Raw genomic sequence first — 10,000 nt, forward strand, 5'->3', positions numbered from 1 at the left:
AGTCTCAAAGCATGCTACGACGCTGTTCCTAGCGTTGCCCAACGGTACAATATGTGGATGACATGGGCAAGGAGAAGGAGAAAGAAGCTACTGTGCGCTGGACAATGGATGACACGTAACGCAAGGAACAGTTTCTCCCAGAAACAGCGTGTGAGCGCATCCACTGTGAATAGTGAAGGAGAAGACGACATTGCAGCGACGCACATGGGTGCGTCATTTTCACTTCTCGGGATCAAGTCATAGACCGCCTGTTGCCAAAAATCACACTGTCAGGGCCAGGTGTGATACATAGAAGTTACACGCACTAACGCCGAGCTACAGCCTCTACTATGCTGAGTGTTGCTTCGAGGGTACAGGGACTAAAGAATGACATGTTGAAGTCAATTAATCAAAGACTAAATACATGTGCATTGATGTGTTTCTTGCAACATTGATTGTCAGCTCCATGTCAGCACAGTCCTCAACTCGTGTTGTCCTTGTCGGCAGAACAGGTGTGAGTGTGTTCCTGGGTGGTAAAAGATCCCTTGGCAGAAGTGGGATTCCATCCCAAGCATCCAGTGAAGACTGCGAGCTGAAAGCAGCGCCTCAGACCACTCAGCCATCCTGACTTGTGCGGCTGTGTTTAAATGGAGTCAATCCCGACGTAATCGAAAACAGTGGATATCACAATGGATGTGGTTGTATTTGGCCGAAATAGCTCAGTTGGGAGAGCGTTAGACTGAAGATCTAAAGGTCTCTGGTTCAATCCCGGGTTTCGGCATTTCACGAGGAGTATGTTCAGAAAGCACAAAGAGCCCATGTACTGCACACGTGTGCGTTTCTATTTTGCAGCTAGAGTGCACTGTGCTCCGATTCAAAGGTAATTGATTCAAAGCCCTTTTGCAAATACAACTCTAGGCGAAATCAACGACAGGCTCCTTGTTCACTTTACACTGCAGGCTGTGCAATGACTCCTGCAACGGGACAATTCCTGTAACTATTCACTTCATTGTACTGTTTCGTGCTTTTTTTTTTTTTTTCATGTTCAGAATCTACCTGACTGAGCCCCAGTGGCCTAATGGATAAGGCACTGGCCTCCTAAGCCAGGGATTGTGGGTTCGAGTCCCATCTGGGGTGATGCCTGCCTTGTTTCTGCACACAATTGGTAATTCTCTGTGGGCTCTTGTCGTTTTTTTCCTTCTGCTCATATCCTATTCACGAATTGCATCTGGGAAAGTTGGGAATTGAGCCGATTGAACCGGGAAACATAGACATTAAAAGATATCCTGGAGATGCCGAGGATTGATCTCGGGACCTCATACATGCGAAGCATGCGCTCTACCACTGAGCTACATCCCCACCACCAGCATGTGTTTCCTTCAACAGCAAACAAACAATGCAACACAGAAAGAAAAGAGTTGCACTGTCATTCCTTGAGTCTCAAAGCATGCTACGACGCTGTTCCTAGCGTAACCCAATGGCACACAACACCAACAAGTAAACAATGCAACACAGAACGAAAAGAGTTGCACTGTCGTTCCTTGAGTCTGAAAGCATGCTACGACGCTGTTCCTAGCGTTGCCCAACGGTACAATATGTGGATGACATGGGCAAGGAGAAGGAGAAAGAAGCTACTGTGCGCTGGACAATGGATGACACGTAACGCAAGGAACAGTTTCTCCCAGAAACAGCGTGTGAGCGCATCCACTGTGAATAGTGAAGGAGAAGACGACATTGCAGCGACGCACATGGGTGCGTCATTTTCACTTCTCGGGATCAAGTCATAGACCGCCTGTTGCCAAAAATCACACTGTCAGGGCCAGGTGTGATACATAGAAGTTACACGCACTAACGCCGAGCTACTGCCTCTACTATGCTGAGTGTTGCTTCGAGGGTACAGGGACTAAAGAATGACATGTTGAAGTCAATTAATCAAAGACTAAATACATGTGCATTGATGTGTTTCTTGCAACATTGATTGTCAGCTCCATGTCAGCACAGTCCTCAACTCGTGTTGTCCTTGTCGGCAGAACAGGTGTGAGTGTGTTCCTGGGTGGTAAAAGATCCCTTGGCAGAAGTGGGATTCCATCCCAAGCATCCAGTGAAGACTGCGAGCTGAAAGCAGCGCCTCAGACCACTCAGCCATCCTGACTTGTGCGGCTGTGTTTAAATGGAGTCAATCCCGACGTAATCGAAAACAGTGGATATCACAATGGATGTGGTTGTATTTGGCCGAAATAGCTCAGTTGGGAGAGCGTTAGACTGAAGATCTAAAGGTCCCTGGTTCAATCCCGGGTTTCGGCATTTCACGACGAGTATGTTCAGAAAGCACAAAGAGCCCATTTACTGCACACGTGTGCGTTTCTATTTTGCAGCTAGAGTGCACTGTGCTCCGATTCAAAGGTAATTGATTCAAAGCCCTTTTGCAAATACAACTCTAGGCGAAATCAACGACAGGCTCCTTCTTCACTTTACACTGCAGGCTGTGCAATGACTCCTGCAACGGGACAATTCCTGTAACTATTCACTTCATTGCACTGTTTCGTGCTTTTTTTTTTTTTTTTTTCATGTTCAGAAACTACCTGACTGAGCCCCAGTGGCCTAATGGATAAGGCACTGGCCTCCTAAGCCAGGGATTGTGGGTTCGAGTCCCATCTGGGGTGATGCCTGCCTTGTTTCTGCACACAATTGGTAATTCTCTGTGGGCTCTTGTCGTTTTTTTCCTTCTGCTCATATCCTATTCACGAATTGCATCTGGGAAAGTTGGGAATTGAGCCGATTGAACCGGGAAACATAGACATTAAAAGATATCCTGGAGATGCCGAGGATTGATCTCGGGACCTCATACATGCGAAGCATGCGCTCTACCACTGAGCTACATCCCCACCACCAGCATGTGTTTCCTTCAACAGCAAACAAACAATGCAACACAGAAAGAAAAGAGTTGCACTGTCATTCCTTGAGTCTCAAAGCATGCTACGACGCTGTTCCTAGCGTAACCCAATGGCACACAACACCAACAAGTAAACAATGCAACACAGAACGAAAAGAGTTGCACTGTCGTTCCTTGAGTCTGAAAGCATGCTACGACGCTGTTCCTAGCGTTGCCCAACGGCACACAACACCAACAAGTAAACAATGCAACACAGAACGAAAAGAGTTGCACTGTCGTTCCTTGAGTCTCAAAGCATGCTACGACGCTGTTCCTAGCGTTGCCCAACGGCACACAACACCAACAAGTAAACAATGCAACACAGAAAGAAAAGAGTTGCACTGTCGTTCCTTGAGTCTCAAAGCATGCTACGACGCTGTTCCTAGCGTAACCCAATGGCACACAACACCAACAAGTAAACAATGCAACACAGAAAGAAAAGAGTTGCACTGTCGTTCCTTGAGTCTCAAAGCATGCTACGACGCTGTTCCTAGCGTTGCCCAACGGCACACAACACCAACAGGTAAACAATGCAACACAGAAAGAAAAGAGTTGCACTGTCGTTCCTTGAGTCTCAAAGCATGCTACGACGCTGTTCCTAGCGTTGCCCAACGGTACAATATGTGGATGACATGGGCAAGGAGAAGGAGAAAGAAGCTACTGTGCGCTGGACAATGGATGACACGTAACGCAAGGAACAGTTTCTCCCAGAAACAGCGTGTGAGCGCATCCACTGTGAATAGTGAAGGAGAAGACGACATTGCAGCGACGCACATGGGTGCTTCATTTTCACTTCTCGGGATCAAGTCATAGACCGCCTGGTGCAAACAATCACACTGTCAGGGCCAGGTGTGATACATAGAAGTTACACGCACTAACGCCGAGCTACAGCCTCTACTATGCTGAGTGTTGCTTCGAGGGTACAGGGACTAAAGAATGACATGTTGAAGTCAATTAATCAAAGACTAAATACATGTGCATTGATGTGTTTCTTGCAACATTGATTGTCAGCTCCATGTCAGCACAGTCCTCAACTCGTGTTGTCCTTGTCGGCAGAACAGGTGTGAGTGTGTTCCTGGGTGGTAAAAGATCCCTTGGCAGAAGTGGGATTCCATCCCAAGCATCCAGTGAAGACTGCGAGCTGAAAGCAGCGCCTCAGACCACTCAGCCATCCTGACTTGTGCGGCTGTGTTTAAATGGAGTCAATCCCGACGTAATCGAAAACAGTGGATATCACAATGGATGTGGTTGTATTTGGCTGAAATAGCTCAGTTGGCAGAGCGTTAGACTGAAGATCTAAAGGTCCCTGGTTCAATCCCGGGTTTCGGCATTTCACGAGGAGTATGTTCAGAAAGCACAAAGAGCCCATGTACTGCACACGTGTGCGTTTCTATTTTGCAGCTAGAGTGCACTGTGCTCCGATTCAAAGGTAATTGATTCAAAGCCCTTTTGCAAATACAACTCTAGGCGAAATCAACGACAGGCTCCTTGTTCACTTTACACTGCAGGCTGTGCAATGACTCCTGCAACGGGACAATTCCTGTAACTATTCACTTCATTGTACTGTTTCGTGCTTTTTTTTTTTTTTCATGTTCAGAATCTACCTGACTGAGCCCCAGTGGCCTAATGGATAAGGCACTGGCCTCCTAAGCCAGGGATTGTGGGTTCGAGTCCCATCTGGGGTGATGCCTGCCTTGTTTCTGAACACAATTGGTAATTCTCTGTGGGCTCTTGTCGTTTTTTTCCTTCTGCTCATATCCTATTCACGAATTGCATCTGGGAAAGTTGGGAATTGAGCCGATTGAACCGGGAAACATAGACATTAAAAGATATCCTGGAGATGCCGAGGATTGATCTCGGGACCTCATACATGCAAAGCATGCGCTCTACCATTGAGCTACATCCCCACCACCTGCATGTGTTTCCTTCAACAGCAAACAAACAATGCAACACAGAAAGAAAAGAGTTGCACTGTCGTTCCTTGAGTCTCAAAGCATGCTACGACGCTGTTCCTAGCGTTGCCCAACGGCACACAACACCAACAAGTAAACAATGCAACACAGAACGAAAAGAGTTGCACTGTCGTTCCTTGAGTCTGAAAGCATGCTACGACGCTGTTCCTTGCGTTGCCCAACGGCACACAACACCAACAAGTAAACAATGCAACACAGAACGAAAAGAGTTGCACTGTCGTTCCTTGAGTCTCAAAGCATGCTACGACGCTGTTCCTAGCGTAACCCAATGGCACACAACACCAACAAGTAAACAATGCAACACAGAAAGAAAAGAGTTGCACTGTCGTTCCTTGAGTCTCAAAGCATGCTACGACGCTGTTCCTAGCGTTGCCCAACGGCACACAACACCAACAGGTAAACAATGCAACACAGAAAGAGAAGAGTTGCACTGTCGTTCCTTGAGTCTCAAAGCATGCTACGACGCTGTTCCTAGCGTTGCCCAACGGCACACAACACCAACAGGTAAACAATGCAACACAGAAAGAAAAGAGTTGCACTGTCGTTCCTTGAGTCTCAAAGCATGCTACGACGCTGTTCCTAGCGTTGCCCAACGGTACAATATGTGGATGACATGGGCAAGGAGAAGGAGAAAGAAGCTACTGTGCGCTGGACAATGGATGACACGTAACGCAAGCAACAGTTTCTCCCAGAAACAGCGTGTGAGCGCATCCACTGTGAATAGTGAAGGAGAAGACGACATTGCAGCGACGCACATGGGTGCGTCATTTTCACTTCTCGGGATCAAGTCATAGACCGCCTGTTGCCAAAAATCACACTGTCAGGGCCAGGTGTGATACATAGAAGTTACACGCACTAACGCCGAGCTACAGCCTCTACTATGCTGAGTGTTGCTTCGAGGGTACAGGGACTAAAGAATGACATGTTGAAGTCAATTAATCAAAGACTAAATACATGTGCATTGATGTGTTTCTTGCAACATTGATTGTCAGCTCCATGTCAGCACAGTCCTCAACTCGTGTTGTCCTTGTCGGCAGAACAGGTGTGAGTGTGTTCCTGGGTGGTAAAAGATCCCTTGGCAGAAGTGGGATTCCATCCCAAGCATCCAGTGAAGACTGCGAGCTGAAAGCAGCGCCTCAGACCACTCAGCCATCCTGACTTGTGCGGCTGTGTTTAAATGGAGTCAATCCCGACGTAATCGAAAACAGTGGATATCACAATGGATGTGGTTGTATTTGGCCGAAATAGCTCAGTTGGGAGAGCGTTAGACTGAAGATCTAAAGGTCCCTGGTTCAATCCCGGGTTTCGCCATTTCACGACGAGTATGTTCAGAAAGCACAAAGAGCCCATGTACTGCACACGTGTGCGTTTCTATTTTGCAGCTAGAGTGCACTGTGCTCCGATTCAAAGGTAATTGATTCAAAGCCCTTTTGCAAATACAACTCTAGGCGAAATCAACGACAGGCTCCTTGTTCACTTTACACTGCAGGCTGTGCAATGACTCCTGCAACGGGACAATTCCTGTAACTATTCACTTCATTGTACTGTTTCGTGCTTTTTTTTTTTTTTTTCATGTTCAGAATCTACCTGACTGAGCCCCAGTGGCCTAATGGATAAGGCACTGGCCTCCTAAGCCAGGGATTGTGGGTTCGAGTCCCATCTGGGGTGATGCCTGCCTTGTTTCTGCACACAATTGGTAATTCTCTGTGGGCTCTTGTCGTTTTTTTCCTTCTGCTCATATCCTATTCACGAATTGCATCTGGGAAAGTTGGGAACTGCGCCGATTGAACCGGGAAACATAGACATTAAAAGATATCCTGGAGATGCCGAGGATTGATCTCGGGACCTCATACATGCGAAGCATGCGCTCTACCACTGAGCTACATCCCCACCACCTGCATGTGTTTCCTTCAACAGCAAACAAACAATGCAACACAGAAAGAAAAGAGTTGCACTGTCATTCCTTGAGTCTCAAAGCATGCTACGACGCTGTTCCTAGCGTAACCCAATGGCACACAACACCAACAAGTAAACAATGCAACACAGAAAGAAAAGAGTTGCACTGTCGTTCCTTGAGTCTCAAAGCATGCTACGACGCTGTTCCTAGCGTTGCCCAACGGCACACAACACCAACAGGTAAACAATGCAACACAGAAAGAAAAGAGTTGCACTGTCGTTCCTTGAGTCTCAAAGCATGCTACGACGCTGTTCCTAGCGTTGCCCAACGGCACACAACACCAACAGGTAAACAATGCAACACAGAAAGAAAAGAGTTGCACTGTCGTTCCTTGAGTCTCAAAGCATGCTACGACGCTGTTCCTTGCGTTGCCCAACGGTACAATATGTGGATGACATGGGCAAGGAGAAGGAGAAAGAAGCTACTGTGCGCTGGACAATGGATGACACGTAACGCAAGCAACAGTTTCTCCCAGAAACAGCGTGTGAGCGCATCCACTGTGAATAGTGAAGGAGAAGACGACATTGCAGCGACGCACATGGGTGCGTCATTTTCACTTCTCGGGATCAAGTCATAGACCGCCTGTTGCCAAAAATCACACTGTCAGGGCCAGGTGTGATACATAGAAGTTACACGCACTAACGCCGAGCTACAGCCTCTACTATGCTGAGTGTTGCTTCGAGGGTACAGGGACTAAAGAATGACATGTTGAAGTCAATTAATCAAAGACTAAATACATGTGCATTGATGTGTTTCTTGCAACATTGATTGTCAGCTCCATGTCAGCACAGTCCTCAACTCGTGTTGTCCTTGTCGGCAGAACAGGTGTGAGTGTGTTCCTGGGTGGTAAAAGATCCCTTGGCAGAAGTGGGATTCCATCCCAAGCATCCAGTGAAGACTGCGAGCTGAAAGCAGCGCCTCAGACCACTCAGCCATCCTGACTTGTGCGGCTGTGTTTAAATGGAGTCAATCCCGACGTAATCGAAAACAGTGGATATCACAATGGATGTGGTTGTATTTGGCCGAAATAGCTCAGTTGGGAGAGCGTTAGACTGAAGATCTAAAGGTCCCTGGTTCAATCCCGGGTTTCGCCATTTCACGACGAGTATGTTCAGAAAGCACAAAGAGCCCATGTACTGCACACGTGTGCGTTTCTATTTTGCAGCTAGAGTGCACTGTGCTCCGATTCAAAGGTAATTGATTCAAAGCCCTTTTGCAAATACAACTCTAGGCGAAATCAACGACAGGCTCCTTGTTCACTTTACACTGCAGGCTGTGCAATGACTCCTGCAACGGGACAATTCCTGTAACTATTCACTTCATTGTACTGTTTCGTGCTTTTTTTTTTTTTTTTCATGTTCAGAATCTACCTGACTGAGCCCCAGTGGCCTAATGGATAAGGCACTGGCCTCCTAAGCCAGGGATTGTGGGTTCGAGTCCCATCTGGGGTGATGCCTGCCTTGTTTCTGCACACAATTGGTAATTCTCTGTGGGCTCTTGTCGTTTTTTTCCTTCTGCTCATATCCTATTCACGAATTGCATCTGGGAAAGTTGGGAACTGCGCCGATTGAACCGGGAAACATAGACATTAAAAGATATCCTGGAGATGCCGAGGATTGATCTCGGGACCTCATACATGCGAAGCATGCGCTCTACCACTGAGCTACATCCCCACCACCTGCATGTGTTTCCTTCAACAGCAAACAAACAATGCAACACAGAAAGAAAAGAGTTGCACTGTCATTCCTTGAGTCTCAAAGCATGCTACGACGCTGTTCCTAGCGTAACCCAATGGCACACAACACCAACAAGTAAACAATGCAACACAGAAAGAAAAGAGTTGCACTGTCGTTCCTTGAGTCTCAAAGCATGCTACGACGCTGTTCCTAGCGTTGCCCAACGGCACACAACACCAACAAGTAAACAATGCAACACAGAAAGAAAAGAGTTGCACTGTCGTTCCTTGAGTCTCAAAGCATGCTACGACGCTGTTCCTAGCGTTGCCCAACGGTACAATATGTGGATGACATGGGCAAGGAGAAGGAGAAAGAAGCTACAGTGCGCTGGACAATGGATGACACGTAACGCAAGCAACAGTTTCTCCCAGAAACAGCGTGTGAGCGCATCCACTGTGAATAGTGAAGGAGAAGACGACATTGCAGCGACGCACATGGGTGCGTCATTTTCACTTCTCTGGATCAAGTCATAGACCGCCTGTTGCCAAAAATCACACTGTCAGGGCCAGGTGTGATACATAGAAGTTACACGCACTAACGCCGAGCTACAGCCTCTACTATGCTGAGTGTTGCTTCGAGGGTACAGGGACTAAAGAATGACATGTTGAAGTCAATTAATCAAAGACTAAATACATGTGCATTGATGTGTTTCTTGCAACATTGATTGTCAGCTCCATGTCAGCACAGTCCTCACCTCGTGTTGTCCTTGTCGGCAGAACAGGTGTGAGTGTGTTCCTGGGTGGTAAAAGATCCCTTGGCAGAAGTGGGATTCCATCCCAAGCATCCAGTGAAGACTGCGAGCTGAAAGCAGCGCCTCAGACCACTCAGCCATCCTGACTTGTGCGGCTGTGTTTAAATGGAGTCAATCCTGACGTAATCGAAAACAGTGGATATCACAATGGATGTGGTTGTATTTGGCCGAAATAGCTCAGTTGGGAGAGCGTTAGACTGAAGATCTAAAGGTCCCTGGTTCAATCCTGGGTTTCGGCATTTCACGAGGAGTATGTTCAGAAAGCACAAAGAGCCCATGTACTGCACACGTGTGCGTTTCTATTTTGCAGCTAGAGTGCACTGTGCTCCGATTCAAAGGTAATTGATTCAAAGCCCTTTTGCAAATACAACTCTAGGCGAAATCAACGACAGGCTCCTTGTTCACTTTACACTGCAGGCTGTGCAATGACTCCTGCAACGGGACAATTCCTGTAACTATTCACTTCATTGTACTGTTTCGTGCTTTTTTTTTTTTTTTCATGTTCAGAAACTACCTGACTGAGCCCCAGTGGCCTAATGGATAAGGCACTGGCCTCCTAAGCCAGGGATTGTGGGTTCGAGTCCCATCTGGGGTGATGCCTGCCTTGTTTCTGCACACAATTGGTAATTCTCTGTGGGCTCTTGTCGTTTTTTTCCTTCTGCTCATATCCTA

The 10,000-nt window shown here is 47.2% G+C and overlaps 17 non-coding genes across 17 annotated transcripts; 12 read left to right on the top strand and 5 right to left on the bottom strand.

Moving 5' to 3' along the window:
• Positions 1-687: 687 nt before the first annotated feature.
• On the top strand, positions 688-760 carry trnaf-gaa (transfer RNA phenylalanine (anticodon GAA)). Its single transcript has one exon. It is a non-coding gene; the product is annotated as a tRNA-Phe (tRNA).
• A 283-nt stretch (positions 761-1,043) lies between these two features.
• Positions 1,044-1,116, top strand: trnar-ccu (transfer RNA arginine (anticodon CCU)). The gene has a single exon. It is a non-coding gene; the product is annotated as a tRNA-Arg (tRNA).
• A 150-nt stretch (positions 1,117-1,266) lies between these two features.
• Positions 1,267-1,338, bottom strand: trnaa-cgc (transfer RNA alanine (anticodon CGC)). Its single transcript has one exon. It is a non-coding gene; the product is annotated as a tRNA-Ala (tRNA).
• Positions 1,339-2,210: 872 nt separating this feature from the next.
• Positions 2,211-2,283, top strand: trnaf-gaa (transfer RNA phenylalanine (anticodon GAA)). Its single transcript has one exon. It is a non-coding gene; the product is annotated as a tRNA-Phe (tRNA).
• Positions 2,284-2,569: 286 nt separating this feature from the next.
• trnar-ccu (transfer RNA arginine (anticodon CCU)) lies at positions 2,570-2,642 on the top strand. Its single transcript has one exon. It is a non-coding gene; the product is annotated as a tRNA-Arg (tRNA).
• A 150-nt stretch (positions 2,643-2,792) lies between these two features.
• On the bottom strand, positions 2,793-2,864 carry trnaa-cgc (transfer RNA alanine (anticodon CGC)). Its single transcript has one exon. It is a non-coding gene; the product is annotated as a tRNA-Ala (tRNA).
• Positions 2,865-4,168: 1,304 nt separating this feature from the next.
• trnaf-gaa (transfer RNA phenylalanine (anticodon GAA)) lies at positions 4,169-4,241 on the top strand. Its single transcript has one exon. It is a non-coding gene; the product is annotated as a tRNA-Phe (tRNA).
• A 282-nt stretch (positions 4,242-4,523) lies between these two features.
• Positions 4,524-4,596, top strand: trnar-ccu (transfer RNA arginine (anticodon CCU)). Its single transcript has one exon. It is a non-coding gene; the product is annotated as a tRNA-Arg (tRNA).
• Positions 4,597-4,746: 150 nt separating this feature from the next.
• Positions 4,747-4,818, bottom strand: trnaa-ugc (transfer RNA alanine (anticodon UGC)). Its single transcript has one exon. It is a non-coding gene; the product is annotated as a tRNA-Ala (tRNA).
• Positions 4,819-6,121: 1,303 nt separating this feature from the next.
• trnaf-gaa (transfer RNA phenylalanine (anticodon GAA)) lies at positions 6,122-6,195 on the top strand. The gene has a single exon. It is a non-coding gene; the product is annotated as a tRNA-Phe (tRNA).
• A 284-nt stretch (positions 6,196-6,479) lies between these two features.
• trnar-ccu (transfer RNA arginine (anticodon CCU)) lies at positions 6,480-6,552 on the top strand. Its single transcript has one exon. It is a non-coding gene; the product is annotated as a tRNA-Arg (tRNA).
• Positions 6,553-6,702: 150 nt separating this feature from the next.
• On the bottom strand, positions 6,703-6,774 carry trnaa-cgc (transfer RNA alanine (anticodon CGC)). Its single transcript has one exon. It is a non-coding gene; the product is annotated as a tRNA-Ala (tRNA).
• Positions 6,775-7,861: 1,087 nt separating this feature from the next.
• On the top strand, positions 7,862-7,935 carry trnaf-gaa (transfer RNA phenylalanine (anticodon GAA)). The gene has a single exon. It is a non-coding gene; the product is annotated as a tRNA-Phe (tRNA).
• A 284-nt stretch (positions 7,936-8,219) lies between these two features.
• On the top strand, positions 8,220-8,292 carry trnar-ccu (transfer RNA arginine (anticodon CCU)). Its single transcript has one exon. It is a non-coding gene; the product is annotated as a tRNA-Arg (tRNA).
• A 150-nt stretch (positions 8,293-8,442) lies between these two features.
• On the bottom strand, positions 8,443-8,514 carry trnaa-cgc (transfer RNA alanine (anticodon CGC)). Its single transcript has one exon. It is a non-coding gene; the product is annotated as a tRNA-Ala (tRNA).
• Positions 8,515-9,494: 980 nt separating this feature from the next.
• On the top strand, positions 9,495-9,567 carry trnaf-gaa (transfer RNA phenylalanine (anticodon GAA)). The gene has a single exon. It is a non-coding gene; the product is annotated as a tRNA-Phe (tRNA).
• A 283-nt stretch (positions 9,568-9,850) lies between these two features.
• On the top strand, positions 9,851-9,923 carry trnar-ccu (transfer RNA arginine (anticodon CCU)). The gene has a single exon. It is a non-coding gene; the product is annotated as a tRNA-Arg (tRNA).
• The last annotated feature ends 77 nt before the right edge of the window (positions 9,924-10,000 follow it).

The sequence above is a fragment of the Amia ocellicauda genome, chromosome 14 (assembly GCF_036373705.1).
Source record: "Amia ocellicauda isolate fAmiCal2 chromosome 14, fAmiCal2.hap1, whole genome shotgun sequence".
In the NCBI taxonomy this organism is placed as follows: domain Eukaryota; kingdom Metazoa; phylum Chordata; class Actinopteri; order Amiiformes; family Amiidae; genus Amia; species Amia ocellicauda.